Here is a 25904-nt window from a genome sequence, read left to right on the forward strand (position 1 = left end):
TTTAACAAGGCCGCTGCTCGGCCTCGCTCACGGCAGGAAGTCCCTGGAAAAGCTGGATCAGATGCAAGAATCCAATCTCAATTTATGAAGTAATGGGGCCCACTGAGGGGGTCACACACAGCAGTCCCTAAAACCTCCATTACACATTAGACTAATGTCAGATGCACCCACCGATATTGACAGGTTCAGCCGGTGGTCTAATGTGTATGGGGGCACCGACCAATTGATTGTTGGGGAGATGCCAATCGGGCATGTCTGATTTCAGACTGACGATAATCTTGTTCTCCCATAGATAAGCCGCCGGCAGGAATGTCTGTCGGCGGCATTAGCATAGAAAACACAGGAGCCCTCGGCTGTAAAAGAACTCCTGTGTATGGTAAAGACGGCCAAGATGGCTGTCGGTCGAACCATCAGCCAAACCATCGTTCCACCAACAGCCATCTAAGGCTACGTTCACATTTGCGTTGTTGGGCGCAGCGTATGGTGACGCAACCAACAATGTATGTACGCAACGCGGCATTTTGCGACGCATGCGTTGTCATAAGATCCTACAGATCAGGAATTTTGGCGCAAGGAAAACGCTACAAGTAGCGTCCTCTGCGCCCTGTCTTGTGCGTCTATATGACGCATGCGTCGTAAAACGCAGTACAACGCATACCGGCGCATGTCCATGCGCCCCCCATGTTAAAGATAGGGGCGCATGACGCATGCGTCGGTATGCGTCGCTGACGCTGTGCCCAACAACGCAAATGTGAACTGTTATGAACTGGTGATTCAGAAACACAATGGACCTGGTGGTTAAGAGCACACAAAGTGACCTGATAGTTACTAATAACATAGGACGAGCTCTGAGACGTGGAACTCTGCTGACCGCAATCCCTAATCCTATCACACCACACTAGAGGTAGCCGTGGAGCGCTCCTGACCAGACCTAGGCGCCTCGGGCACAGCCTGAGAAACTAGCTAGCCCTGAAGATAGAAAAATAAGCCTACCTTGCCTCAGAGAAATTCCCCAAAGGAAAAGGCAGCCCCCCCACATATAATGACTGTGAGTAAAGATGAAAATACAAACACAGAGATGAAATAGGTTTTAGCAAAGTGAGGCCCGACTTACTGAATAGACCGAGGATAGTAAAGATAGCTTTGCGGTCAGCACAAAAACCTACAAACAACCACGCAGAGGGCGCAAAAAGACCCTCCGTTCCGACTAACGGCACGGAGGTGCTCCCTCTGCATCCCAGAGCTTCCAACAAGCAAGAAAAACCAATATAGCAAGCTGGACAGAAAAAATAGCAAACAAAAGTAACACAAGCAGAACTTAGCTTATGCAGGGCAGACAGGCCACAAGATGATCCAGGAGAAAGCAAGATCAATACTGGAACATTGACTGGAGGCCAGGAACAAAGAACTAGGTGGAGTTAAATAGAGCAGCACCTAACGCCTTAACCTCGTCACCTGAGGAAGGAAACTCAGAAGCCGCAGCCCCACTCACATCCACCAGAGGAAGCTCATAGACAGAACCAGCCGAAGTACCACTCATGACCACAGGAGGGAGCTTGACCACAGAATTCACAACAGTGAACGTAGCCTAATGTGTAAGTCTCGTTTTGCCACGCTCATCTACGCTTTACTCATTTCTCATTCTAATCTCGCCCTCCCTCGTCTTCCAGCCTTTCATTTTGTTTATAGGATCTAACTCTGTTCATATAATCAGAGAAGGAAAACAAATTCCTGGCGCCCCAAGAAGACGATTTTGAAAGCACATTTATTCTAGTGTTTGTTTTGCTAGTTACCTCATTAGTGATCGCTTGGCAGAGACGCTTTGTCATTAAATACAGACGTTACGAGAGGTTTTAGCATAGAAATGTAGACGCATGAACACAGTCCTGTTGCATTACAGTTGTTTGTCTGTATGGGTGACATGTCAGAAAGTTTATACAATGGTTTAATATGTCTGTTTTCTCCCCTAGAGAGCCATATTGTAAGCTCCAGCTGCTGCGCTCAGACCTTACTGGCAGCTCAAACACAAGATTTTAGGATAAGTCAGTCACTCTTTATTTGCAGAGATGTACTTTGATCTCTATACAAGTTATCTGCTCCTGGCTGTTTATCTAACACTGCGTAGGTAGAAAACACTGAGCGCCGGCTCCAATGGGCTCTCAGGCCTTGTCTGCACTGACATATGTAGAAGTCATTAGGCCGAGATGTGCCAATTCATGCCACATCTGTATCACTCCCAGGAGTTCGAGCTGTAGACCCGGTCCATAGACGACGTTTCTCGTACAGTATACATACAGCATGCACAGCAGTGTGAAAAGTGTTTGCCACCTTCCTGATTTCCTATTATTTTGGCTGTTTGTCACACTTAAACGTTTCAGATCACCAAACAAATCTAAGTATTAGACAAAGATAAAACAATCACAAAATATAGTCTTTAAATGAAGATCTTTATTATTAAGGGAAAAAGAAATCCAAACCTACAGGGCCCTGTGTGAAAAGGTGATTGCCCCTACCAAAACATAAATTAACTATGGTGTATAACATTTTTGGGAAGAGTTCAAATTCCCTAGCCACGTGCAAACCAGATTACTGCCATACTTGTTCTCTTTTAAGAAATAACTTAAATAGGACCTGCCTGACAAAGTTAAGTAGACCAAAAGCCCCCCCAAAAGCCAGACATTATGCTGCAATCCTCAAAAAAATCTGGAACAAATGGAAAACAAAGTAATTGAGATCTATCAGTCTGGGAAAGGTTATAAAGCCATTTATCAAGCTTTGGGACTCCAGTGAACCACAGTGACAGCCATTGTCCACAAATGGCGAAAACATGGAACAGTGGTGAACCTTCCCAGGAGTGGGCGGCCAACCAAAATTACCCCAAGAGCGCAGCGATGACTTATGCAAAAGGTCACAAAATACCCCACCAAAGAACTGCAGGGCTCATTTGCCTCAGTTATGGTCCAGTGTTCATGGCTCCACCGTAAGAAATAGACTGGGCAAAAATGGCCTGCATGGCAGACTTCCAAGTCAAAAACCACTTCTGTGGTAATAAGAACATAAAGGCTTGTCTCACTTTTGCCAGAAAACATCTTGATGATCCTCATGTCTGTGGACTGACGAGACAAAAGTTGAAATTTTTGGAAGGTGCAGGTCTCACAACATTTCACACAACTGTATATAAAGCAAAGTGACAGCTTTGGATAAGTTTAGGATAGTTAAAATGCAGGCTCATGTCAACTTCATTATTTACTAGGGAAGGTATGGATGGGACAGAGGCGCACAGATAGGGCAGTACTGTAAGGAACAAAATGGGGGTGAAGGTGATGGTAGCGATCACCTATAGGGGCTATGTGAGGACACAACAAATGTAGAAGGAAGATGTGCCTTATCTACAGGCCCGTGGCTGGAGAGTATCGTCCAGATAGCGAAGAATATAATGATGTGTGGGCTGTGCTCAAGGAAGCGATGATATCCGGAGAGTATTAACAAGTCTTTGTATTCATACCAATGCGTTTCGGTGCCTTTCTCAAGCTATAAAACCAAATGTGACATTTATTTTTTAGCCTGGAGATAGGTTCTTCTCCGGAGCCAAAACGCATTGGTGTCAATAAACAGCCTTGCTTATACTCTCCGGATCTCATCTTTTCCGTGAGCGCAGTCCGTACATCGTGATATTCTCAGCTTTGCCAAACTTCATTATTTGGTATCTTTCCAGTTTTACATAACCTAAAGAATTTTTTTTCCAGCATACAGGTCCAGTACACAACACAAAGCAAATAGTTTTTCTCTATAGAAAGAGCATATGCATGTTAGGTTGTTCTTGGCTAAGTGACAGAGACTTGGGTCTTAAAGGCCCAATCCTCCGAGCTACATTTTTTACCTTTTTTGCCTACTGGATGAACCGTGAATGATTACAACTAACGGACTACCTCTCTACATGGGGGACCCTGTCCCGTGTAGACCAGTGGATGGAGAAGTGGCCACACACGTCCTCACCTCTCTGAATTCACTTCCATTAGCGTCTCGAAAACAGTCAAGCACGTTTGTTCTCTTGCCTTTGACTGACACGAACGTTTCTGAAAATGTATATGTAAAATTGTTGCATGATCCGGATTAAATGACTACTCTTATAGAGTCCAAGCAGCCATAGTTATTAACTCTTCTCCTATCGTCTATTTCACATCTTGGGTCCATCTGTCTTCATCTTGTAGAAAATATCTGATATATGATTCAAAAAATGTGAAAAAGTTGCAAAAGTATTTTACTAATCTATTCCTGGACAAAGCTGCACTTCATCTGGATCAAGTTCATCCTCTCACTCGAGTGATGGCACAAGTGATGAGGCTTCCATCCACTTTTATCTCCTTTTACTATCTTTGCCTTTCTGTTTCATGAACCCTTCCAGCAACAAGAGAAAATAGTGACATATCATGAGACTTTCTTACTTGCTAAAGAATTTAAAACACAGCATATAAAATCACAAAGGAAATGAGATCACACAACGACTCCAAGTTTCACCCTTATGGCTTCTTCTGGGGCAATCAGAGTGAAACTCAAAGTCCGAAGAATGATCTAATCTTTGAGGGGAGTTTACTATTCCATCCCCTGCATCTCCAGAACCACAACTCCAGTAGTCCCTGCTGCTTCTGTAACAATGTCGTCATGTCCATCTTTCATATTACCGCTGCAGCCAATCACTGACCCCAGCAGTGACTCGTGTACATCCGGCATATTACTGCTCAGGAGAATTATATCACCCAATGCCAGCAGGGTACCCTCAGTGTCTTTAGTGATGTATTCCCGTGAAGCAGTCAGATGTGCGAGCATCACTACTGGGTTCAATGAATGGCCAAAACAGTAATGTTATGTTAGACATGACATGATTGCAGCAGCTACTCGAGATGTGGTTCTGGAGAGACAGAGGATTGGATACTAAAATCACATCAGACACAAGGTCATTTACCCGATTTTAAGTTTTGCTCTGATGGCCCCAGAAGAAGCCATCAAGGCGAAACATAGAGTCAGTAGGTAACCTCATATTTGATGTGATTTTTTTTCATCGTTCATTCATTATTTTAATACATTTGTAGTTCTAAGATATTTAAAAAAAAAAAAAAAAAAACCTTGTTTATGAGAGTTTGTGAGCAAGAAAAACTAGAAGCATGCTTAGTAGTAAACCCTGCATTATGCATTATTGTTACCTTCTTTATACACAATATATGCAATAATTCTAGCTGGAAATTACCAATCCACCAAACTAAACTGATGACCAATGTATGAACTGAGCAAAGAAAGTGCTGCCCATGATCCTCCTGACTAGTGATGAGCGAATATACTCGTTGCTCGGGTTTTCTTGAGCACGCTCGTGTGGTCTACGCGTATTTGTGACTGCTCGGAGATTTAGTTTTTGTTGAAGCAGCTGCGTGATTTACGGCTGCTAGCCAGCCTGAGTACATGTGGGGGTTGCCTGGTTGCTAGGGAATCCCCACATGTAATCAAGCTGGCTAGCAGCTGTACATCATGCAGCCGAGGCAACGAAAACCAAATCTCCGAGCAGTCACAAATACTCGGAGACCACCTGAGCGTGCTTGGGAAAACCCGAGCAGCGAGTATAATCGCTCATCACTACTCCTGACCACTGCAAGCTATCCTGATAGCGGGCAGCACGCACCAGACCGCTGCTTCATTCTGTAATATCTATAGGAACTCTTTCATTGGATGAAGGACTTATAAAGTGCCCCATTGTCCAGCTGGAACACTCAAATACCCCGTGTCTCTGCCTAGTCTAAAAGTCAACTCTTGAAGCAAGAAAATAAAAAGCGTAACTTTTTTAATCTACATTCAAGTAAATCAATAAACAAAGAATATCTGATCACCATATTTAGCAAAACTATGAAGCTGAATATTTTCCCACGCTTCAGAGTTCATATAAGTTTATGCCACCAGGGGGCGCAGCTTCAGTGATGGCACCGCTAGTCACCGAAGCTTCGTTCCCTGCATTTCATTAATTCCCCAGTCTTTTACAGCCGGGAGCTGCCGCATTATTGACACCTCTCCATTATTAACCGGGCTTAATGTCACCTTACAATAACAAGGAGACATTAACCCCTTATTACCCCATATGCCAATGCCACAGGGCAGTGGGAAGAGAGAGGCTAAGTACCGGAAAAGGCGCATCTTTCCTGGGGTGGCCAGGGGCAGATGTTTTTAGCCGGGGGGGGGGGGAGGGGGGGGGCAATAACCATGGTCCCTCTCTAGGCTATTAATATCTGCTCTCAATCACTGGCTTTCCCTCTCTCGGCTGAGAAAATTGCACGGGAGCCCACACCGGTTTTTCCGTGAATTAACCCTTTAACACCTACAGCTCCCAAATTTTACACACAAACACTTCTAACATTACTAGTGAGGGACATATAAAAATCTAATGGTTATGAAATGGTTTACTGTATGTAAACCATGTCTCATATCCTGTCGGGTTCGGTAATGATTTAGCAAAAGCCGACAATTGAATTACCGGCTTTTCTGCTATCTATTTCAAAAACCTGACTGGCACATCCAAACATAGACTAAGTGTGAACAGGTGCTGAACCTAGAGTCGCCAACTCGTATATAGTTAAGTAAATAAGGCAGCACACTGCAGCGCTAAAACATGTAAACTTGAAAACACGAAATTTGAACTGCATTACTGCACTAGAAATATGAAAAATGAGAGCTTTTAGCGCATAAAAATGGCCAATTTTATGTGTACCTGGTAGCCCCTTTACGGCATCTCTCTTATACCAGGTCCTAAACTTGCCTTACCTCGCTGAGAATAAACGTCTCCATCTGAATGGGTACATGTGAAACCTCTTCTTAGACTAAAATTCTCTCTCTCTGTGGAGGGGTATTGGACCTGCTGTAATTAAAACACCTGAAGCTAGGAGGCGGAGTGCACGATCAGAAGGCTAGAGAATACATTTCAAAAACCTGACCGGCACATCCATTTTCTGCTCTCTAGCTCTGCATGAAATATATATATATATATATATATATGTGTCTCACTGATATATATATATATATATATATATATATATATATATATATCTCCATACAAGAAAAAAGAAAAGCTGCACAGCCGCTATCTATGCCAGCCACAATACACAGGTGGTGTGATAGGAGAGCCCGATCCTCAGAACGGAGGTGCTCGCATGAAGACAAGTAACAAATCCATGATACACAGAAGCGTTGAAGCGCTGCCGTAGGCGCGAAATGGCTGTTGTCTTTCCCTGCTCACCTCCTCGTCATTCCTGCTCCCCCGTGCCGTGTTTATGCTACTATCACCGTAAGTGTCTTTAATAAAGGATTTGAACCACGCTACCTTCGGTGAGTGCTGCCGCATTTTCTTCTGTGTATCATATATATATATATATATATATATATATACCTATACTATGTGTAGACATTTATTTTATCTATTCTAACCTGTCCGTGTGATTTTACTGTTCACCGCACTGAATTGCCGGCTTTTCTATAGGACACCGGTGCGTATTTCTCGTAAGTCACACGCATGGTCCGTGTGCTGTGTGAGTTTTTCTCGCACCCATAGACTTTCATTGGCGAGTCTTGGGTGACAACCGCAGCATGCTGTGATTTCGTACGCACGTTTAATGCTGCCGAGAAAACAACGGATGATAGGAGCTGCCCCATAGATTAAAATTACCGTAGTCCGAGTGCTATGCGATTTTTTTAGCTCATAGCACTCGTCCGTATTACGGTCTAGTGAGACCCCGGCCTAACTGACAGTCTATGGATCAATGACATCTGCGAGATGTAACAAGAAAGGTGGAAAACTAACATGACTAGATAAGTAATGCTATTAAATTATATTGTTTTATCTAGGAAAGGACACAATTGGCCTCGTGCACACGACGTGTGCTATTCGTGGCTTTGCACCTGTCCGATTTTTTCCTAGGACTGAGTGTCAGATCGGAAATAGCAATGCAAGTCCCTGGGTCTGGACTGCACTCAGATGACATCTGAGTACGATACGATTTTCCCGGACTTTCAAAATGGAGAAACATTTTTTTATCTCCATCTCCAACAAAAACGGATCCCACTCTTATCGAACACTGATAGCATTTTTTCCCGGATGGAGAGAAAACGGTCGTGTGACCCTAGACTATTGTATTACATGGTCTGTATATATGGAATGGCCGGACTGACCGGTGGTGTGCAGACCCACACTTTATGTGCCTTTGAGTCTGGAAAATCGCGGTCAGTCTGGGTATATATAGACCGTGAAATAAGTCCCAGCTGAACCACGCCTAAGTTAAAGGGACGGTCCCAATTTTGCAGGTTATTAGCTATTTATATGGAAGCTGATAATGCAATGCATATATTTTTGCTTTGGTGCAAATCCCCACATGTACAAAGATTTGACGGGGTCCTTAGTGCCAGTAGTGCTGAAGTGCTAGAAGTTTTTGGCATACTTATATAGGGCAAACTTGTTTTGCCAAGAGCGACAGGTGACCAAAATTTGGAATTTTTCTAAATTCTCCTAAAAGTCTCCAGCCCCCTCCAGACTGACCAGTCTGACCCCTGAGAAAACACCACACAGATACGAGCATTCGGCACACACGTGAAAAGCACTTGTGCCCAGAACAGCTGTAGGGCCCAACATAGCTGCGGCCTATTTCAGGCGTCTGGTCATTGGCTGCAGACGGCGGCGGCCGATGCTCCGCTCGGTATACATGCCATCCTCATATTGTGCCCCACTAAAAGAAACCGTATGTGTAACATCTATGTGGTCTCTTCAGATGGAGCGGAGCCGGAAACATCACGCTAAGCCAGCAGATAAAATAAAACCATTACTTGAATCTAAAGCTTAATCCTAAAGAATGCTTTGAAATATGAATAAAAAGTGAACTGATCGCTTACAAATGGTAAGTGCACATTCAAAAATACAACAAAAAAAAAAACACTTAAAAGGGGATCAAAATAATAATAAAATACAATATATACACATACAATGGCAACAAGACTGGGCTTAAGTCTAAAACTTTCCTTCAAGCTATTTGTAACCTTTCTTCCTGGCACCATTACATAGACATTATGCAGAAATCTGCTCTAAGTAATGATGTCATCAGTTTCAGGCAACTATTAAAAGGGGTTGTTATTATTATTATTCATTTTTTTTATAGCGCCATTTATTCCATGGCGCTTTACATGTGAAAAAGGGGGCAAATATAGACAAATACAATAAACAAGAGCAAAAAACAAGGCACACGGGTACAGGAGGAGGGAGGACCCTGCCCGCGAGGGCTCACAGTCTGCAGGGGATGGGTGAGGATACACTAGGAGAGGGTGGAGCTGGTCGTGCGGTGGTTTGGTTGATCGGTGGTTACTGCAGATTGTAGGCTTGTCGGAAGACATGGGTCTAGGGTTGAGCGACTTTTACTTTTTTAGGGTCGAGTCGGGTTTCGCGAAACCCTACTATCTCAAAAGTCGAGTCGAGTGAAATCGGCTGATTATGGCGAAAAGTCGGGGATCGACCGAAACACGAAACCCAATGCAAAGTCAATGGGAAATCTAACTTTTTTTCTCTCTCTCTCTCTCTCCTCCATCCCTGAACAGAAAAGCTGGTGTTACACATTGCAAATCGCTACAGCGCACAAGCGACAAGATGGCGATAGGCGTCCACGCCCCTAGGACCTATGTCATCACTCTGCCCATGCTCCTTCATTGGCTGAAAAAATGGCGCCTAACGCATCATACGAAACGCGACTTTGGCGCGAAGATCGCCGACCGCATGGCCGATCCCACACTAGGGTCGGGTTTCATGAAATCCGACTTTGCAAAAAGTCGGCGACTTTTGAATTTGTCCGATCCGTTTCGCTCAAGCCTACATGGGTCTTCAGGTTCTTTTTAAAGGTTTCTATGGTAGGTGAGAGTCTGATGTGTTGGGGGGAAGTCAGCTGAGCCTATGCTATGCTTCTCTATACACATGCATTCTAAGTACAGTTGAGGAGGATATATATATGTGTCATTTTCACTATGATTGTATATTCAAATGATTTTCTTTATATGTAGCCATCACTACTAAAAAAAACTATTTTACCCTAAAGTGTATGCACTTATTTTTTATTGATCTATTTTTGGTTGATATATTTGTACAATCTGATTGACCGGCTCACTACTGCATATTGCTGATAATTCTCTTTATACCTCCTGCCTTGACCTTGGCACTTCGATGTTCCCTCTCACTTTCAATTGTTTTTTTGTCTTAATTTATATGTATTATTTTTGTTTTAGTGTTTGGTAATAAACTTTAAGAAAATTTGTTAGTTTGCTCTAGCGTCCATTTTCTTTTGGGTTTCCTATTCATATTTATGGCAGAGCTTATGTATTTAATGGCCCCTCTTTTGGTTTATCTGATGTGTTGTGGTAAAGAGTTCCAGAGTATGGGGGAAACACGGGAGAAGTCTTGGATGTGGTTCTGGGAAGAGGAGATAAGAGGGGAGTAGAGAAGGAGGTCTTGTGAGGATCGGAGGTTGCGTGTAGGAAAGTACCGAGAGACGAGGTCACAGATGTATGGAGGAGACAGGTTGTGGATGGCTTTATATGTCATAGTAAGGGTTTTGAACTGGAGTCTCTGGGCGATAGGAAGCCAGTGAAGGCATAGGGGAGAGGCTGGGGAATAGTATGGAGATAGGTAAATTAGTCGGGCAGCAGAGTGTAGGATGGATTGGAGTGGTGCCAGAATGCTAGAGGGGAGGCCAGAGAGTAGGAGGTTGCAGTAGTCAAAGCGGGAGATGATAAGGGCGTGCACTAGTGCTTTTATGGTTTTGTGGTCAAGGAATGCGCAGATCCAGGAAATATTTTTGAGTTTGAGATGGCAGGTGGAGGCAAGGGCTTGGATATGTGGCTTGAAAAAGAGGGCAGAGTTGAGGATCACCCCGAGGCACTGAGCATGCAGGACTGGGGAAAGTGAGCAGCCATTGACATTGATGGATAGGTCTGGTGGAGGGGTAGAGTTGTCTGTTTAAGGGAAAAAAAATCTTAGGTGGCACTCTGGGTAGGTAAAGAGGTGTCACCTGTTTAGGATCCTCATCTATTAGCCAGAGCGGTAAAAGGCTACAAAGAGAGTCTGGAGGACCCGACTGTGTAATACTTTATTTCGCCTGCGGATGTGCTGTAGGACTCAATCACAATTATGAAAATGGCTTCCCTTTATGGAATAGGCTCATAAGGCAATTTTTAGACAGTTGACCATGTGGAGAGCATGAACATGAACAAGAACATGCTTTTAGCGGTTGTCACTGATCAGCGTGCGTGACGAGTTTTACAGGTGCGACGCAGCTGGAATATGTGAACTCAGCTTCAATGCGACAGCCTAAAGTTCCCAATTCCCAGTGAAAGTAAAACACCAGTATCCCAGTCTTCTCCAGCTGCTGTGGCCACAAATAATATCCCATTTCTGAGACGGGCTTTGTTTAGATGTTCACGCTTATTAATGGAACATTCGCATTCTGTACTTTTCCATTGTAATGGTATCCATTTATTTTTCTACGGCCAACCTTCGTCCATCTGCCCTTATGGATGTCATAGAGTGGTCTCCCAGCACAGGACCCCCCATTTATCAGCTAAAAGGAGCATTTCAGCTTCCACCAAATCCTTAAGTTGGTAATTCCAGTAGTGATGTTCAGATACGTATAAAAGCGTATTCTATTTTGTAAATACCTCGGAATGCAATATGATGTCACTTATGGCGGCTCTCCCTACCCGAGCGCGACAGCTGCACAGAAATACATGAAACTGTGAGGCTCGGGTTGGGAGAGCCGTCGGCCAGTCCATGCACTGCTACTTATTCGGTAAGCGCTATAGCTTGCTAAATGAGAGGGAACCTGAACAAATTCACTCAACTCTAGTTATAATGCATCCAAAAGTACATAGAGTATAAAGACAGTGAATAATGTCTGCTAGATACACCATATACATATGGGAAAGGAAGCCAGAACTGCATTCTGCTGGCAGCTCAGCCAGAACTGCACTCGCCTCCTGCTCTCCAGAGATATTAAAAATGTGGCAGCTGGGGGAAGCATGAGAACGATTGACAATCAAAAACGTGGACGAATAGCAAAGGTTTTATGTGCTATATAGGATTGGGCATTTATATTACATTTTCATCCAAATGACAGATACATTTAAAGGGGTTTTCCTGAACAAGACTATTGATGGATAGGTGATCAATATGAGGTCGTTGGGGATCAGACACCCAGCGCCTGCACCGAACAGTTGATGTCTGACCCAGCAGTAACCAGATGTGACAATTTATAGATCGGAGTCCCGTCGCTCCGTACATTATTAAGTGGCATTCTCTTGTATGTGACATAAACTGCAGCACTCGGCAGCGACCAGAAAGCAATGCACTGAGCTGCTGTGCTCCTCTCCGTACATCACTTAGATTCAACTTCTGAGGGATCAGCTGATCATTGGGGGTGCCAAGGGCCTGGACCCCCCAACATCTCATATTGATGGTTTTGTCTTTGACAACCCCTTAAAGGTTAAAGAACCGCGGACATTTCTGGGTCCCCTGTTATTAGACCGTGACCACCCACTGTATCTTTACTGACACCATCCCTTTACTGAGAGGGCTTTGTTCTCACATGCCATTGGCCCCGGTCACTGAGCGTGGCTGCAGAAAAATCACAAAAATGGACTTTCTATCACTGGGGTCACTCTCAGATTGAGAGAAACAATCTTATCATCATTGCAATCTATTGACAATGGGAAGTTTATGCGCGACTGACAGATGCGACCCCACAAGGGCAGATATCCTGGAAGATACAGACCGTGATCCATTGGACAAAGTCTCCAGATCAGCGCTGGTAAATGTGGTTCTGCCAATATTGCAAAATTGTAGCAAAAATACTATAAGTCTGCACCATGAGAATACCCCTCTATAGTGCCCGGGCTTAGAGGTGCAGGTACTGTGCTATGGTGTTAAATTCGGAATAAAAAAACCTTTACAGACATAATATTTTTCACTGGGTGTTTGCTACAATGTATCAGGCTCGGTAACTAACTGTAATATCCACTCAGGAACTTGGATAACATTTCTTGCGCAAATCCCGTTGTTGAAGAATTTACCGGGTGGTCACTTGGCACTCCGTGTCCAGCCCCTACACCGCTTATTTTGGCCTGAAACCGACGGAAAACAGCAAAAGACACAAAATTCTTGTGCAATTGCACATTGTGAAAACGTTTTACTACTTTTCAAAGTGTTTTACACCCGTTTTCAAACGTAAACATTTTGATGAATCTGGGTCTAAGATTTTTTTTTTTTTGCAGAATTTGGTGAGCAGAAAATCCAGAAACTTAAAAAACGAAGGCCCCCAATTCATCATTTGCAATTTCCTAAAGTAGCTTTTTTTTTTATAGTGGTTTTCTTGCCCCAATTCGTCATGAATTTGATACAGAATTTAAAAATTCTTATTATTATTTTTCAGCAACTTTTTACCCTCCGTAGTAGGAAATCTTTTAAAAAGTCACAAATTTACTGTAAAATGCATCGAATTAAAAACTTATTCAGAAACTTTACTCCGGGGCAGAGACTGGAGCGAGATGCATTTGATAAAAGTCTCGTTTCATTAATCTTGCAAACATCTGGATAAGCAAAGTTGAATAATAATAATAATAATAATAATAATAATAATAATAATAATGAATACTTCAGATATAAAAACTACTTAAAAATGGACAAAAACCTAAAGGCAAAAATACTAAAGCCACTGAAAAAAAAAAAGCAAATGACAGTTGAGCTGGCAGAGTTGAAGAGTTTCTGCTTTGAAAAGTCAGCCAAATTAAAAAACAACTTTGTGAACCCAAACTTTTGCATTGGGGAATCATTTAGGTTATTCTAATTAAAGGGTTAAACACATGTAGTAAACTACATTCTAAATATTTGTATTAATGACAAGGTCATTTATTAGGAGTGTAGACAATAAGCAGCGCCCCCTCCGGCCTCTGCAGGGCAGGCACTTTCCTTCCTCTGTCCTTGCTCGGTTCCTTCTGGTCTCTTATAACACAAATATCTCCGTGCGCCATCTGGTGGCCGCCGCGCTCACTGCAGGTAGGCGGCACTACTCGCACAGCGCTGCCTGGCGAGACGCAGAGTGTGAGCTCCCGGGGATCGCTGCGCTGCCGGGGACCGGAGAGCTGCACCCGGTGGTGGTGACACCGACCTAGGAGCCGGAGGGAGCGGAGATCTTGTCTATGGGCTGCTGTGGTGACTGTATGAAGAAGTTACAAGTTAGTTCTGGAGGGGCTGACACTGCTGAAGTTTTCATAGGAGCAGAGAAGTTGTAAAGAGACAGTTGGAGTGTGCTGTGGTGCTGCTGAGGAGATTGGGGGGCGTCCAGCATCAGACCCCATATTGTGTCTGGACATAGGCATTGGGGTTACCCCCTGTTCTTTCCCCAGGGAGCAGCAAGTATTGGGGTGCCCCATTAACCCTTCCCCATTAACCCTGCGCTGATCATCCTTGTAGCGAGCTCTCCCTCAGGGTGAGACATGTCCCGGCTGAGCTCCATCTCCCTCACCTCCTCCTTGTGACCCTCCCTTCTTCAATCAACCCTCTCCGGCTTCCTCACCTGTGGCCCCAGGTAAGACCTTGTATGTCCCCGCCATGTCCAGTGCAGGTGGTAATGGTATCGGGGGTCTCAGAGGACTGTGGGGGGGGTTATTACACGTAGTGATGGGTTGTTTCTGTTACTTATTTGCAGATTGTTTTATTTCAAACCTTATGGCATGCTGGGAGTTGTAGTTTCACTAAAGCCGCAGGTCTTGACGAGTAAGCCTGGGTCCAAGACTGCTGTATATGGGCTGCAATGTCCGGAGCCTCCTGGGCATAAATGAGGTGGTGCTGCACCCCGTGTACGGACCACCTGAACCCAGCCGAAGTGAGCGGCCACCAGCACATAAAATAATGTGGCGGCGTTCAGACTCTGCAGATTTTTTTTATCAAAAATGGCGTCACTCTTGTCCATGGCCATATTATAGTGAAAACCTTACTGATCAGAAGGGGTCCGGCTACTGGGACCCCCAGTGATTCCAAGAAAGGGGCTCTGGACCTCCGCTTTCTCCAGAAGTCTTTTAGACAGTGGAGTGGAGGTCCAGTATGGGCACCGCTGCTCCATTCAAGATTGGTAGGGGTCCCAGTGGTCGGACCCCCATCTAAACAGTAAGTTTGTGTGTTTTGAAAAATTCTTGGTGAGCAAAAAGAAAAAAAGCGCCAGTCACTTCTTTTTAAAGCGGATCCTGATGGAATCTAGAAACCAGGGACTGTCCAATTATAAGGGTGTGTTCACACTGAGCCTCTTTTTTTTTTTTTTTTAGGGGGAGTAGAAACTCTCCAAAATCCTTACCAACTCAAAACTCATCCTATACTTGGAATTTCTGCTCCTAGGCTGAAAACAAAAAAAAAAACTCTTCCAAAAACTATTTCAGGAAAAGAAGAACTCCAGACAAAAAAAGGTAGCGTTCCTGAAGCAGTTTCTATTTGAAAAACTGGTTGTCATAAAGCTCAGTCTGCACACAGGCAACGAGGGGGTTTGAAGCAGTTTGTTTTCTGTAGATTTTGGAGCGGATCTGCTTCTAAATCCTTTGTTCTGCTTTTTGATGTTGCAGATTTTCTGAACCCTTTGTTTATTTTTTCAAATAGTGTTAAAAGACAAACAAAAACTCTGTGAGAACATAGCGTAAAAGAGAACCGGGCTCTGAGCATAGCCGGACGTCCATGTGGGGGCTCAGGGATATGCAGCAGATTTTCTTTGGTTAATTATCCCTAATAACATTTTCTGACACTTTATATCTTAACCCTTTCCTGGCTAATCTCTGGCTAGAGGGGGTTAATCAGTAGTCACAGGTTAATTGTTTCCCAGACGTGAGTCATCATTCCGCCTGTAGGTAGGATCTCCGCAACCTGTGACATTTCAGGCTTTTATCCAGATTCCTGACATTCCTCCCCGGTGATGATGATGATGATTAGTGGGCAGTTAATATTTTTGAAGCTTTAATTGCCCCCTTTAAGTGCTTAGTAGTCAACTTGCAGTTTTGGCATCAAATGGCTGCAGATTAATGGCAGAACGGTGCAATTGTTGGATTATAACCTGCAGGTGTCAGATTACGTCGCCGTGACCTGACTCCTGATGACTTGTTTCTGTAACGGAAACGGATTCAACGAAAACTGTCTCATATCTTCATTGTTATTTGTGGTAGGTGTTATGTCGCAGTGATGTAAAACGGCACCAAGGAGGACGTGATACTTGCCATAATTAGGTAAATGCCGCTGTTCTCCTGAATCCGGCGTCGTTTTTCTTTTGCTTGGGCGCCTCTCCGTTCCTGAGATAAAGCTGCTTCTTCCCAGTATATAAATCTGGTCTTTTTAGCCAAGGGAGTGTGGTTCTAAAACCTCTATGGGCGTCTTCTTCCCGAGGACACTCCCCCTTGGCTAATAAGGCTTGATTTATATATAGGGAAGAGAAGGCCACATCTCAGGAATGGAGAGGAGCAGGAACACAAGAAAAACATCGCCGGATTCGGGAGAACAGCGGCATTTACATCACGTAAAAAACAAACAAACAAAACATAATCATCTTGATGGCACGTGACAGGTCGTCTTTAAACGAGAACTTGAATGTTGATCCTTACTGTGTTGTACCAATCCCATGAGACAATACTGCGGATGCTCGTGTTGTGGTGTACTATACTATTTGCATGTCTCAACGGCTACAATACAATACAATGGTAATGGGCAGCCAAGTTACACAAAAGCGTTAGCGCGATGTCAACATTCGTTACCGTGAAACAAATGTCCACCACTTGATACATCTGGAAATAATACCGCCATATGGTGCCTGCTATCAATATCATCCAAATTGAAAGCATTCTATAGCAATATATTGATATCTCATGACTATGTCAATAAATGGCCAACCATATGGTGTGCCGATTCTAACGCATCGGGTATTCTAGAATATGTATGTTGCCCAGCCACGTAGTATGTTGCCCAGCCACGTAGTATGTTGCCCAGCCACGTAGTATGTTGCCCAGCCCACATAGTATGGTATATTGCCCAGTCACATAGTATATAGCAGAGCCACGTAGTATATTGCACATCGACGGAGTATACAGCACAGAGCCACGTAGTATAGAGACCTGAAAAAAAACATATACTCACCTTCGGAAGGCCCGTTGAAGTCCTGCTATACTCGCCATCCGCCGTCTTTCCCGCTCCTCGCCACGCTCCTGGGATCGCTCCATTGCAAGCGGCAGCTTCCGGCCCCAGGGCTGGTGTGAGCAGGACCTATGATGACATCGCGGTCACATGACCGACTGTGACGTCACGGCAGGTCCTTGTCGCACACCAGCCCTGGGACGGCATCGGACCGGAAGCTGCCGTTTGCAATGGAGCGGGAGCGTGGCAAGCAGCGAGAAAGGCGGCGTAGGGTGAGTATAGCAGGGTTTTTTTTTTTAATTATTTTTAACATGACATATTTTTACTATTGATGCTGCATAGGCAGCATCAATAGTAAATAGTTGGGGACACACAGGGTTAATAGCAGCGGTAATGGAGTGCCTTACACCGCGGGCCGTTACCGCTGCCATTAACCCTGTGTGAGTGGTGAGCGGAGGGGATTACGGAGCGAGCGCCGGGGAGTAGGGGAGGGACTAATCGTACTGTGCCCGTCACTGATTGGTCACGGCAGCCATGACAGGCAGCTGGCGAGACCAATCAGCGAGCGAATAACCGTTACAGAAGGACAGACAGACGGAAGTACCCCTTAGACAATTATGTATATAGATTCCATCAGCCAAGACTTTTACCTGATGGCGTTCGCGGCTTTTAATTGATCTTTCCTGTCTAATAAACGTAGGAGAGGCGTGGATTTTTATTTTTTAAGAGAAAAATAGATGCGGCGGTAATGATCAAAAAGGACATGCAAAAAACCAAAATCAAACCTCTAAATGAGATCTTCATTTCCAACAATTCATGGATCCAGGTAATGTAGGATGCGCAATGTAAAACTGGACGGTCAGTCTGGATCACGACGTGCCTTCTTGACATCCTCAGCTTCCACTTCGTTCTACTTACCATCACGGGCACGCTCCAGTAGCTGACGACATTCTGCAGCCACTGCACAAATATTTTGCTCGTTATCGGCTCTGTCCTTTCAGTTCTTGAAGGCCTCATTTGGTGGTGACATTCCGAACCGTCTGATATCGCACCGTGATGTTGAGTCATACAAGAATATTTCATTTAGACTAAAACTTTCCATGGGAACCTCGCCAAATTTGGGAGTGGAGCAGCTTTATCATGGTGTCAACACATATTAGGTTGATGTTCTGACGGGCACAGGAAGCATGGGAAGTCGGCCGGAGCTAAAGTGTCATTACCTGTAGTGTCTGTTTACTGAAAACATTGGGACAAAGTCAACCTGTTAAATTTGTATTAAAAATTTGTGTGGTCTTGAGAAAAAAAAAAAAATCTCTCTTGCTTTTGTCAAGAGAATGAAACTTGTGTATATCTACATAGGGCTACATGGTGGCCCCCCTAAAAATGCTCAATGCCAGCGGCCAGGTGGCAAAGCTTCGCTTGTGAAAATTGGGAGCCACCTCCAAGGAGATCTTTAGAGGCCTAATTTGGGTAGACTGTGTTGGCGAGTGCCTCAGTTTTAGTCATACTTGTTGGTTTTTGTCCCATTTTTTTTTTTTTTTTTTTTTTTTCGTGCCATCACATGACCTGGCTCCGTAACCTTTTTCTGCATAGTTGCTTTCGACTGAGTCGTGTGGACCGTCTGGGAAATGCCATGTGTTCGTGTAGATGAGGATGACAAGAGGCTGACCTTGTGCTTGGGTCCCTATCGTTTTATTGTACAAAGACCTTGAACTATCTTACTAGATAGCAGTCAAATGACTGAAGATCATCCCAGAGATTTTTTTTATTTTATGAATTTTTCACTTTTCTTTCTCAGGCTCTTTGTTAATACAGTAAATTCTGCAAGATGTATAAGCCTGAATTGCCCAGCAATAACTATATTCAGATGTATCTGTTGCCTAAAATGGTCAAGACATAAACAAAAGTAAGGTTTTTGAGTTTTGTTTTTTTATGTCCAAAAAAAGTTCCATTTACATTGACCCGTAATGGAACTTGTTTTCCGTGCACCAGACCTACTGTTCTTACAGAAATTAGTTTATCTAAATCAATCTATTGTCAGACCAACTTTTTCCTGGTTCGAAGGTGACGTGCAGAATGGTGAGGCTCCTTCAGAAAGATGAGTTCCAATGAGAAATGTTGAGGCCTCGCTGTTCTCTTTATTTTCAACACAGGAACAAGAGTCCCCGCGGTTGCATGTCTCGTGGCTGTTCGTTAGGCAATCCCCGCTTGTGTTGCGGCTGTCGAACAGCCACGAGATATGCAGCTGCGGGGACTCGAACATGTTATTCGAGCACGCTGAAGACACTGTTAGCACCGGAGAATGCTTGGATCACCGCACGTTTTCTCACCATTAGAACCGACCTCTTTTGAAGACCACCACATGTGAGACAGACGGTCTGATAAACAGAGAACAAGTTCCATAGAATTCCTGCTCTTCAACATTTCTCGTTGGAAGCGCTATATTTCTTTATCGTCAACCCAAGAAACTTCTGATCTGACAATAGGATTAAGATAAACTGACTTCTATGAAGAACGTCACGTGTGAGACAGAAAGTCTGATATCTAGAGGACAAGTTCCTACATCAAAATTATCAAATCTTATCAGTGAGATCATTTGGGTTTCAGCCAGCAAATTACTGATTTGTCGTCTGCTTCTGACGATCGCTTGTTTTGCAAGCTTGTGACAGTGTCTGTCTGCTACTTTGAGTCACAGTAGACTTTCGGTGTGGGGTACGGCAGCGCGGTGGTAGACCTCTGTGATGTACAGTTCCGCAGATACATGTACCAACAAGAATCCGGTCTGCTACAGTTGATTCAGCAAAGCAATAACAATGAAGTCTGTTCCTGTCCTTCCCCCTCCAGCGCTATCTGTGTGAATTAAGCTTATTTTAACACAACTGAAATATTCATGAGCGATCTCCTAGCAATATAATGTATCACTTCTGTCTGCTTGTTGGTGCGGAATGAGACTTCAAGTTCTGTTCAGCAGGAAGATGATCAGCTGATTGTCTATTTCTGCTGATCAGACAGAACCGTTCTACATGGACGTCGCCTTTTTTTTGCAAGATGTTGCCCATGCAAGAAGAGGTTTAAAGGGGTTGTCTACTTTTTTTAAGACTTGGGGTTTTTTTTTGCTTTTTTTTTAAATGTGGCTTAGGCAAAAAAGTTTTTTTTTTTAATTTTTTTTTTTTTGTGTTGCATTATATGCCTTCTATAGCCTCTGTGTGACACTATATTGCTGGCTGTAGAATGAGTTAACAGCGAATCCTTCAATGAGCGCGCTGTAACGTCTGAATTTAGAACGCTTTTATTTGTTCAGACAACATGAAAGTAGAATATGTAGGGAATATAAAAGCTTGTAAAAGCCAACATTCTTAATGAAATACAATTGCAAAAATTTTTACAAAAAATTAAAAATTGTCCCCAGAGATGGATAACCCCTTTAAGGGGGACCCTCGGTGACTTTTTAGAATGAGGTTTTGAAAGTCCAGGTTTTGCGGAGACTCCTCTTGAATGGAGCGTAGGGAGGTGCGTATGCTAAACCTACGCTCCATTTATTGTCTATGGGACAGTGTTCTGTACTAGGATTTCTGCAGAAGTTGTATGCAGAAGTCTTCTGAAGTGACAGCAATATGCACAATGGTTTACTTTTTGGATTAATAATCTGAAAGCGTAATAATTGCTCAAATGTAGCAGAGTCTCAATTTTCTGTTTCAAAAACTAAACACACATGGTCGCTTTCAGTATTCTCCTAGCCAGGCAAGTACTTCCCTAAATAAGTTCCTCCAGTATGTGTGTGACCTGCCGTGACTCAGACTGTGAGACCTAAATACATCGCAGCCCATTTTACTACTAAGTGGATTAAATGAAGCCGCCTCCTGGAACAGACTTTTTCTTGTTCTAAATCCATTTTGCCCACCAAAGTGACACAGAAAAGCTTGCAAAAAAATATTCAAAGATGTTCACTCTGTATTTAAAAAGAGAGTATGCCAGATATTGGATATTGTTTTAGTGAAAAAACAAACAAAAACAAACTAAAAGTAAAATATGTATAAAGCGGGTGAAATAAGTATTGAACACATCAATTTTCCAAGTAAATACCATATATGTGTAATAATGAGAAATGACACTGGAAAAAAAGTATTGAACACATGAAAAAAGAGGTGCAAAAAGCCATGGAAAGTCATGACGCCTGTTGAGATCTATCAGTAATTAGAAAGCAATCCTGCCACTTAGTAAAAAATATCAGCTGCTTTAACTGGTGCCCTATAAAAGGTTTCATTTAATCCAAGGTGTCACCCAAGAAACATCTCATGATGGGTAAAACCAGTGAGCTGTCTCAAGACCTTTGCAACCTTATTGTTGCAAAACATACTGCTTGTATTGGTTACAGAAAAATTTCTAAACTACTGAAGGTTCTAGTGAACATTGTTGGGGCCATAATCTGGAAGTAGAAAACCAGAATTTCACCATAAACCGGCCACAACCAGGTGCTCCATGCAAGATTTTAGACAGTGAAAAGAATTATCAGAAGAGTTGTCCAAGAGCTTAGGACCATTTGTAAAGTGTAACAGACCTGGAATCAGCAGGTACAATTGTTTTAAAGAAAACAATAAGTAATGCACTCAAACTCTATGACTTGTACGCACGATCACCACCCAAGACTCCATTGCTGAACAAAAAGGATGTTCAAGCACGTAACATTTGCTCAACAACATTTTAGACAAGCCTGTGAAATACTGGGAGAATATAGTCTGGTCAGCTGAGACCAAACTTGAACTCTTTGAATGCCATAATAAGTACAATGTTTCCAGACCAAAAGGCACACCTAAAAACATCATACCAACAGTGAAACTCTCCATTAGTTTCAGAGAAAGGAAAATAAAGCTTCCAGAATGGCCCAGCCAATCACCTGGGCCATCCTGAATCCTATAGAATCCTATAGAAGCTGTATGGAAGGAACTCAAGCTCTGAGTCCATAGAAAGAGCCCACGAGATTTGAAGAGTGTGTGTGGATGAATGGCCCCCAATCACACCTGAGCAATGTCTGTGACTAGTTTCTCCATACAGGAGGCATCTTAAAGCATCACCAACAAAGGCTTGTGTGGTATTTTATTTAAAAAAAGTTTCAGTAATCATGTTCAATACTTATTCATTGTGTCATTTTCTAATTTTTACACAACATAATCTATGGACATCTTTGGTTTGATTTCTGTCATTTTTATTGCCCATAATAGAACACTTCCGGAGCTTCTTTTCTTAGAACTTGGCATTGTGGCGTTCTTCTGTTGGTCCTCCTGGAAATGGTAACTGGATGTTGTTACCATTCTCTTTTTCATCAGCTGTAACCTGTTGGACATAGTATGTGACAAGGGTAAAGGTACCAGACAATCAATTGTCAATTCACTGATGCATTTCCAGGAGGAATAACAGAAGAGCGGCACAATACAAAAGTTCCAATGGAAGCTATGAAGCTATTCTTTGAATACAAGGTGTTTTGGCTAGGAATTTATCTATTACTGAATATTCCAAGAATTCTTTGTTGATCTGTCTTCTTACAGAACAGCGGCTTTGGCAATGCACACCGGCAGTTCCGCAGCAGCTGCAGTCCTTTGTGTTACCGCCTCTTGTAAATATTGTAGAAGCATAAGTAAGCACTTGAATAATTGAAATCCTACATAATAGACGTTTGGCACCTAATCAGTGAAAGTGTTTCATTCAAGAGTTTCAGAAGTAATTGAATCTTACTGGAAAATGTTGACTGTTTCTAAATTTCCAATTTCCAAAGGGTGTTCTGGTTTCAGCAAATGAAGTTTGTTCTTTGCGTGATGGGGGAAAAAATACCTAATTTTCTAGTATTTTTTTTGGGTCAATTCCTTAGTTTTCAAGATCTTGGCTTGCTTTAATGTACACTTTCAATAGGTACTTGCAGGGGAGAAGTTTGTCCAAGTCTTATGGCTAAAAGACACAAGCAGTCCGTTAACAAGACAAGCACATGTGTGTCAACATCACACGACCACCACAGTTTTTTTTTTTTTTATGATATCCCCTCTTGAATAAACAGCAAGTGGAGATCTTTTTTTAACAGCAGACTATTTTGGAAAATGATTCTAAACTTATTTTATTTAACCCTGCTGTTGTCTTCGGTCTGGGGAGACCGATTTTGAACTTTGGTATTTTTTGGGGTGTTCAAGATGCGGTTCTGAAACTTGTGGTTGATTGACTTAAATGAGGATGGGTCGGTCGGCCACGGGTTTCAGAGCCGCATCTTGAATATTTGAAAGAATATTGAAGTTCAAGGTCGGTCGTTTTTGACCGAAGACAACAGCAGGGTTAAGGGAGTTGTGGCCACTTCTCCACCCGTAGCGAAGAATTCACATAATTTTATTTGGCGTTTGGTTTGGATCCCCATCTGTCTGTCCCTTATTGATCATGCTCTAATGGCCGGGCTGCTGGATTAAGGGACACCATTGTTACTGTGTATTGATTACATTGACAATTTATTTTTGCTGCTTTGCACATATGGCAACATTGTCATTCAAATTCCAAAATGTTCAAAAAACATTTCAATGGGGCCAAACACATTATTTTTTTTTATCAGACCAGGTTGGGTCAAATTTGCAGCACCCCACATTCCACTAAGGATGGTGACAATGTGACAGAGTGAGTGGGGGAAGAAACAAAAAGTTGAAAGTTCTGGTAATTATACTGTGAATTTTGTGAGTTCCGTTAATTATAAGTTTTAGTTTGATTCTTGGCTTCTGAGCCTGGTAGCAAATTACAGAACAGCGCTTTGATGATGTGTTGAGGCTCAGAAGTACTGTAATCACTTTACAGGGACATTTCTATAAGTATCATCTTTTTTTGTCACATTTTTTCTCTCTTGTTTATTCATGTATAAGGGGTTGTCACTTTTTAGAACAAAAAAACCAGGATGAATCTCTGAGGGTATTACAAATCCAGAATGGTAAAGGTTCTCTTTGTGAATATGATATTTCTATACCTTGTAATTAGAGGTGGGCGGGTCCAGCCTAACGGTTAAAAAACAAAAAAAAAAAAAACAATTTGGGTTTGAATTCTAGAACAGGACTCGAACCCGGAACCAATTCACTTGAATGTGGGGGCTTGAACATCCAGTGTTTACCCCATTGTCATGTGTAGGACAGCACGGCAAACACTGCTTCTGATCGGTGGTAAAATCATTACTGCTGGTCAGACAGCATGAGCCCGCATAACTATAAAAAGAGGTATAAAGTTTACTTCCGGTCACTGGCGTCAGCTGATAAGACAACTGCTCCCATCAGCCTATGCCTGCTGCCGCTAATAACAGCGAGAGTAGGAACGGCTAAGAATATTCATCAACCTGCGCTCTGAATAATTAATTAAAAAAAAAAAAATTGCATGGGTTCCCCTGTATTTTTAATAACTAGCCAGGCAAAACTGACAGCTGGGGGCTGCAACCCTAAGCTGTCAGCATTGGCAAAGCTGGTTATCAAGAATAGAAGGTGTTCTGCCTTCCTCCACGTCCATGCTGTGTGGATTCCAACATACGGCTAAACCTTCATCCACATCCCAGTAAACAGACTGTATTGATGCTTAAAGGGAACCTGTCACCTGAATTTGGCGGGACTGGTTTTGGGTCATATGGGCGGAGTTTTCAGGTGTTTGATTCACCCTTTCCTTACCCGCTGGCTGCATGCTGGCCGCAATATACTCCGCCCATATGACCCAAAACCAGTCCCGCCAAATACAGGTGACAGAGTCCCTTTAAGTCTTATTAATTAGGGTGATTATAACCAAAACTATAACGTTGAACAACAATGGTGGACAGTATTCATAGTAGATGATCAAATAGTGAATGATGTTCAAATAGTGAATGATGATCAAATAGTGAATGATCACTACTGAGAGGCACAGAAGCAGCCATCTGCAGACCGGACATAACTGCAAGAGAAGTATGCTGCCTTCCAGGTGCGATGATCAAGGATGTGACCGATAGGATACCAAAGCTCTTCAGCTCCAAGGACGTCCACCCATTTCTTCTGATACATGTTGGCACCAATGACACGGCAAGGAAGGACCTACCGACAATCTGCAAGGACTTTGAAGAGTTGGGGAAGAAAGTAAAGGAACTGGATGCACAGGTAGTTTTTTCTTCTATCCTTCCAGTAGACGGGCATGGCACCAGGAGATGGAACAGGATCCTTGATGCAAACAACTGGCTAAGACGATGGTGCAGACAACAAGGATTTGGATTCCTGGACCACGGTGTGAATTACTGGTATGATGGACTCCTCGCCAGAGACGGACTACACCTCAACAAACCTGGGAAACACACATTCGCCAGAAGACTCGCTACACTCATCAGGAGGGCGTTAAACTAGAAGAAGAGGGGACGGGAAGGAAAACATTAGACTCGAACAAAGACGACCCAGGAAAACATACTCAGAAGGGAGGTAAGAACATTTCTAAAACAATCCACAGTGAGGAGATTGGAACAAAACAAAATCCTCTAAACTGCATGCTCGCAAACGCCAGAAGCCTGACAAACAAGATGGAAGAACTAGAAGCAGAAATATCTACAGGTAACTTTGACATAGTGGGAATAACCGAGACATGGTTAGATGAAAGCTATGACTGGGCAGTTAACTTACAGGGTTACAGTCTGTTTAGAAAGGATCGTAAAAATCGGAGAGGAGGAGGGGTT

At 43.1% G+C, this 25904-nt stretch overlaps 1 protein-coding gene across 1 annotated transcript in view; it reads left to right on the plus strand.

Moving 5' to 3' along the window:
• Nucleotides 1-14130: 14130 nt before the first annotated feature.
• The window catches only part of TANC1 (tetratricopeptide repeat, ankyrin repeat and coiled-coil containing 1), a 212194-nt gene continuing 200420 nt past the window's right edge, over nt 14131-25904 (plus strand). Inside the window, exon 1 of the mRNA XM_069732997.1 lies at nt 14131-14642. The gene's annotated coding sequence lies outside the window, so the exon portion shown is untranslated. The remainder of the gene's footprint in view (nt 14643-25904) is intronic.

The sequence above is a fragment of the Ranitomeya imitator genome, chromosome 7, assembly GCF_032444005.1.
Source record: "Ranitomeya imitator isolate aRanImi1 chromosome 7, aRanImi1.pri, whole genome shotgun sequence".
NCBI classification, from domain to species: Eukaryota; Metazoa; Chordata; class Amphibia; order Anura; family Dendrobatidae; genus Ranitomeya; species Ranitomeya imitator.